Source organism: Passer domesticus, chromosome Z (assembly GCF_036417665.1).
Source record: "Passer domesticus isolate bPasDom1 chromosome Z, bPasDom1.hap1, whole genome shotgun sequence".
NCBI classification, from domain to species: Eukaryota; Metazoa; Chordata; class Aves; order Passeriformes; family Passeridae; genus Passer; species Passer domesticus.
Window position 1 is genome coordinate 10,728,866 of NC_087512.1, and position 6,997 is coordinate 10,735,862.

Here is a 6,997-nt window from a genome sequence, read left to right on the forward strand (position 1 = left end):
GCCAGATTGCTGGCAGCTCAGAGTACCTCAGGACAAAGGAGGCATGGCAGAAACGTGGCCATCCTCTGGTGCTTCTTTGAGACCTCAGATCAATTCATGTCAGTTTTTCACCATGTAGGTGCACTGTCATCCCTGGGCAGCACTGCACTGGTTCCCCTTGGAAAGATGTGAGCCCAGCACAGGGATGTTGTGGCAGGGTACACTGCCTGGGCAGCACCAGCTGTTTGCACAGGTGCTGGATGGCTTCAGAGCCTGGATCCATTTACGATGAGAGTGTCCAGGAGGTCTCCTGTGGCTCACAGAGTCTGCTGGGAGGTGAACACTTTCACAATGAAATCCTCTTTAGAACTGCTGACACTTTCATGAGTAACAGTACTCATGTGCATGAAAATGTTTTCTTATTGACCAAGTTATTTCACTTCCCCCCCCCCCTTGAATAGTGGTAGAAAAATATAAAAATCTGAATAGATAATATCTTCTTTATTGTCAGCTTATTGGGACATCAGAGAGGGGCTGATGATAGTTTGCAGGTGGAGAGGGGGGAGTGTTCTAGCACTTGTATAAAGAGGTTTAGAGACAATCACAGCAACATCTGACTAAAACCAGAACTGATTCAAATCCGAAGAAAGGCGAGAAGCAGGGTAAATAAAACACGAACGGGCTGAAAGTGCAGTAAAACAACTTGCGCAGAAACACCGGCCTTTTATGTTATGCCTCGAGTGAAAACAAAAGTGTTTTCCAGCGGAAGGGATAAAAACCAGCCAGATACTGTTTCGGGAAGGTTGGAGCAGGCTGCCGGGACCAGGAGCATCCTCAGCAGCTAGAGGGCACCGCCGGCCGCGGTATGGGAGCTGAGAACACTGCAAGGGACTGGAAAAACAGCGAGGTAAATTTCGCTCAGAAGGTTCATCAGGAATAAAATCCCGGTGATACCTGAGAGCTCACTGACAGGTCTGTGTGTGTAGGCTTTGCTGAGTTATCTGTCTCAGTGCCCTCTGAATCACACATGTTTTTCTGGAAGAGTTAAAACATTTAAAAAGAGACAGCACCGTTGTGAAAAATGTTTCAGTTTTACTTTTGTTTCCCCTGTGCTGCTATATATAAGGCCAAAATACTGGTTTTGTCAGCTGGCTGGAGGACCTTCAGTGTTGCTACATAAGCAGAGTAACAGCACCAGGTGACCCTTCTGGCCATTAAATTCCTGCCTTGGCCCACTGAGGTGGCTACAGTCACATTCCTTAGAACTGCAAGCAGCTTGCTGCTGGTGAGCATTTTAATGCTGCTTTCCACACAGACACCCTTTTTAATCCCTATGAGCTGCAGACCTGAGATCTGTGAGCTTTCCAGGTCATGTCCTGACTCTTGTGTCTGTGACATGACAGTTTATCAAACTACCTCTGTAACAGTAAATTCTTCTGGAATGAAAAGAAAAGAGGGGATTTCTGTTACATGTTGCATTTGCAATAATCGGAAAAGCACAGTTTGCTGTGCTTTACATTCCCTACAAATCTCTTCAGCAATTTCTTCTGGTTACCTTCCCCCTGGTTCTCAGTCATCCCCTGCATGCATTTTTGGTAGTGAGCTAAGCAGAATGATTTCAGAGGAATGGCTCCATCCTTGTCTTCATCCATCCCCTGACTTGTCTCAGGGTGCTGTGTGTGTCAGGGAGGCCCCGTGGGAAGCTGGTCAAGGTCGGTAAGGTTTACTGCTGCCCTCAAGGCCTTGTCAGCAGCTTTAAAGTGTCAGCTGCTACCTACAGATCTTAGCTGCAGCAAAATACCCACGTGGACAAAAGCGAGCAAAAAAACCCACAAAACCCAAACCCCCCTAAAACCCCCCAAAGAAACCATAAACCACCAAGCCATCCCACAAACCCCCCAGACAGTTTTGCTTTTGGGACTTACTCTGTTCAATTCTAACTTGACAAATTCCAGCCACAGCATGAGTTGCAGAGACAACTGATGTGTCACCCACCCTTGACTTTTAGAGAAAGGGGCAAAAAGTTAACAATAGGCTGAAAGAAGCCAAAATGAGACCCCAATGGTCTCTGAGTCACTATATATTAAGTGTTGTGAAAAAAAAAGTGTAATATTCTCCCCCTCCCACAGCTCCATGTCCTTGAAAAAACCTCTGTGGTAGAAGGTACCTGCTGTGCAGGAGGGGTCCTGCTCTGCCAGTTGTCAGGCAATGATCCAATATGCAAACCCACTCCTTCAAGACAGGTCCAGGGCTGCTACCCAAGTCGAATAAAATACAACTGAGCTCCAACAGAGGAAGAATCTGGATGTAATCTGGTCCAATACCACACAAATAATGACTTCTTATTGTTTTGGGCTTGCAGGGTGAGGTTTTGCTGACAGAGAGGCTAGAGGGGTGGCTTCTGTGAGAGGCTGCCAGAAGCTTCCCCTGAGCCAATGCCAGATGGATCCAAGATGGACCTGCTCTGGCCAAGGCTGAGCCAGCTGGTGACATTGACAACACCTCTGAGATTGATCAGATTTAAGTAGGGGGAAAAAACCTGAACACAGAGAGGAACAGCTCTGCAGACATGGGGTCAGTGAAGGAGGAGGGGCAGGAGCTGCTCCAGGAGCCAGAGCAGAGATTCCCCGGCAGCCTGGGCTGCAGCCCTTGGGGAGGCAGCTGTGCCCCTGCAGCCCCTGGAGGCCCAGGGGGAGCAGAGATCCACCTGCAGCCCTGGAGGAGCCCACACCAGAGCAGGTGGATGTGCCTGAAGGAGGCTGTGAGCCCATGGAAACCTGTGCTGGAGCAGGCCCTGCCAGGACCTGCGGCCTGTGGAGAGAGCAGAGCAGCCCACACTGGAGCAGGTTCCCTGGCAGGACCTGTGGCCTGTGGAGAGGAGCCCATGCTGGAGCAGGTTTGCTGACAGGACTGTGACCCTGTGGGGGCCCACACTGAAGCACCCTGCTCCTGAAGGACTGTGCCCCATAGAGAGGACACAGGATGGAGCAGTCTGTTCCTGAAGGACCCCAGGGACGGTACTGACACTGGAGCACCCTGCTCCTGAAGGACTGTACCCAGGATGGAGCAGTTCATGGAGAGCTGCAGTCTGTGGGAAGGAGTCCCATTGTAACTCAGGACAGTCTTCTGTGGGAGATTCTTGTATGTGCCCCCAAACCCCCTCCAAACAAGCCCAAATTAATCAGTTGCAGGCTGCAGAAGCACCACGGGGCCAGTGCATCTGGAGGAGCGCAGCTCTGCCCAGGAGACCTGGAGAAGAAGCTTTGCAACTGTGACATTCCTTGCCAAGACTCTCTTGCTTTCCTCTGAGGCTTCCAGGCAAAATTAAGGATGAGTTGTGAGCCAGAAAACAATGTCATTTTGAAAGAAAAAAACATACCAAGCAGTTCATCTCAAATGGAGATGGTAAAATATCTCTGCAGTGGGATCTTCTACTCCTGATGTTTTACTTGCTGTGGCTACCTCACATTTGGAGGGAGCTGTGTAGGCCATGGTGTGAAATCCAAAGAGCAGGCAGTGTTTTCACATGTTTGCTGCTCCTACTCTTGCTGCACATGTGACCAGTTTCCCATACCAGCTTGCTTTGTCTTTCACTCTGACTCTTTCCTCTCAACACAACTTATTTTCCTTGTCTCAGAAATATTTCCCTCAGTGTTTCTGCAGTTTACCACAGCTCATTTTTTCTCCTGTGTCTGTCCTCTAACTCAACCATCCTCTATGGAAGGACAAGAAACTCTCCTGCACATGCTAAAAAACATCCTCTAATCTAGGCTAAAATCCTTTCCTGATCCTGGCTGCATACAAACTCAAACCCTTGGCTCAGCAGGCCATCCTGCAGGGCTCCTGTATCCCTGCCAGTGGCTGCAGCGCCAGCAGTGCTCATATGCCCCCAGCCAGGACTGACCCCATAGCCTCTTGTCCTACCAGCCCCAGTGACACCTGCCATGCAGTGACGTCCTTAGCCCAGAATCATATCCTGTGGCTTGAGCTGGAAACCAGAACACAGCTTCTTACCAGAAACCCTGTGTGTCATGCTCCTATTACATACTTAAATCATAGGAAATTTTATCACTGTTGGTTTATGGACAAAAAAACTGTTCATTTTAAAACACCCAGGAGATGTGGTATGGGCAGTTTTTCATGAGATGTGAATAAGCAATTTTTGGAACAACACAAGTAGCAGCTCTTTCCTCATCCTGCACCTTGACTCGTTACTTGAAATTGCTTGTTAGAAACTTCTGTTTCTGCAAACAAGCTCTTGTAGTGATAATCTCTTTACAGAAATACTCAAACCCTGGACTCCTTGGTCACTCTGTTAACTAGGCCAGAGAGACACTGAACAAATTCCCCTCGAGAAGGGGAACTCCCCACTCCTGGCTGTGGCTCAGGCATTTACTACAAGGGGAAAAGGGTGCACATCTGTGCCGTGCTGGGGGCAGCAAGGACTGTAGCCAAACCCAAATCTACGTGCTCAGCCCTCCAACGTCGCAGCTGTGCCTTGCTCCGATGACACAACACTCTCCAAGCACAGCAGTGGGATGGTGAAACTTGCCACAGCAGCCCTTAAGCACTCCAAGCTCCAAGGCTCACTGTTTTTCTCCAACAATTGTTGAAATAGCTCCAAATTTAATATAAGAAGTGATGTTGCATCAGTTTAGACAAATTGCTTTTAGTGTAAATGTCCGTTTTTGCATGTAGCATTTATGTGGGTTTAGAAAACATGTTTTTATTGTTTTGTGGTTTTTTTTGGTTTTTTTTTTTTTTGTTTGTTTTTTTTTGATTTTTTTAAGTGTGGGCCCAGGGTGAAAAATAGCTTTCTTTGGTTACTGAATGAAAAATCTTTCAATATCAAGGGTTTTCCAACACATGTAGGTCAGGGTTAACATTGTGTAATCCTAAACTAGGCTACTTAATGACTGTGATATGCAAAGAATTTGTGTTTCCAAACCAATCTAAGCCAAAGGTTCTCCTTAGCAGCATCATAAAATCAATATGACGTCCCTCAGAGAAGAAAAGTGATAAATGTGCACATATACTTTATTAGTTAGAAATCTTTGCCTCTCACTATGATTTTCTTAGTTTTTTCATACTGACTGGGAAGAAAGGCAAGGTCTCTCTTTGTCCAATCACCCTGTACAGAAATGACACCATGCTGAGACCATGGCTACAAAACTGAATTTGGTTTTGGTATTGACTAAATCATGTCTATTGCCTTCAACAGTGACCAGACTGAGGAAGAATCCACAGATGTTTAACTTCCAGTTCTGCTTTACTGTGCCACTCTGACAACTCCATTAAATATTTTTCTGTGTTTTTTTTTTTTTTTTTTTTTTTTTTTGTTTAGGTTTGGTTTTTGTTTGTTTGCTTTGTTTTGTTTGTCAGAGTTTTTTGTGGATAAGGCATTTTTTGTTTGCTCAAATGACATTTTGCCTCTTAATCCTTTCCCAGATGCCACCAGCGCTCATCATGTTTGAAAAAACTCAAACAAAACAAGAAGTCCTCTCACCTGAGCAGTAATTCATCACATTCACTGAGATGCACTTCCTTAATCCTCACCAAAGAGCCAAAAGGAAGAGCGTGGAGGTAAAAGGGCAATGAATCTGCTCTGCTTGTCCCAGGCCCTGTGAGGTGTAGGAGCTGTGGTTTGATGGTGGTGAGCAGCACTGGTGCGACCAGCACCACAGAGGATGGAGCTGTAATGAAGAAACACTCAAGCACGGCTGGCTATGGGCACTGAAATTCCAGAATTGACTTTGGAGGTCTCAGCACCCCTGGAGAGAACCACAAGATGCAGAATGACTGGCCAGCATTTTTCTGTGGAAAAGTCATCAGTGAAACCTTGCTGTGAGGCCTCCTGTGGGTTGCTTTTTTTTTTTTTTTTTTTTTTTTGTGCATATATTGCATAAATGTGTATTTCACAGTCTTCTCTACAAAGGCAAGAAGACTTGTGCAATGGAGAAAAATTGATAGACTGAAACCAACAAGAATTTTGTAAGCCTGCTGAAGAGATGTTGGCCTAATTCAAAAGCAGTTTATAAGGATCTGTGGTAAATGGAAGAGGAAAGACCATTGCTTTTTTTTTTCATTATTTCTAACATAAATGTGGGTTGAACAAAAGCATTTAGTAACATTTCTAAGCAATTATTTCCAAGATGAATCTGTGGTGTAATGTGCTTTTCTGTTGTTTTTCCTAATTTTGAACCTGAAAGTTTGTTTGGAGGTAATCACTGCTGCACTCAGTTCCCTTGGGAGCGGAGAGGAATAGGTAAACACATTTCTCAGGCTAACACAGGGTTGGAAAAAGAATGGGAATATGGTAGGATGTTTGCTATAGCTCCATATGTCCACTGGGTGCAGAGACCGCTCTTGACTTAATCATCTGCTCCAGAGCCATTGATACAACCGGATTTGATGCCAGAGGAACAGGACGAGTTACAGGGAACTTTGCACTTCCCACTTCAAAAGAATTAAAGTTGCCCTCCATTTTCACAATGGAATTCTTTTCATGCCACCTGCAGAGGGCCAGTCTGTTGGGGTACCTCAGTGCAGCTCTGGGCAGGCTGCACAGCACCTGTGGCTGAAGAGGAGGCAAACAGGGAAAGGAGGCCTGAGTCTAGAATAGGGACTAGAATATTTTCAAGCTGGATGGTTAAGGCAGATGTATTGCACCTGGAGATGAGAAACTCCTCGAGGGGAAGCATATTGCAGGCAGCTTGCTGGGAGATTTCTAGGAATTGCACAGAAATGTCAAAGACCATGCATGAGGAAATTATATCAGGACTGTCCATGGAGGAAAGAAGGACTTTTCCACTCAAGTCACTGAGGAATTTCAGAATCAAAGGAAGATTAGTCACACAGTCTGTACATTCCAGGATAAAAAAGAACAAATTCCCTGGGACAGAAACTCTTCCTCTGCTCCTCACCTCTGCTAAAGCATAAAGTGACCTTTCTTTTTCCCTTCAGGAGGGAGAATTTCAGAGCTCCTAATTGAAGCAAAGCTTACTGCAGTATTTGGATT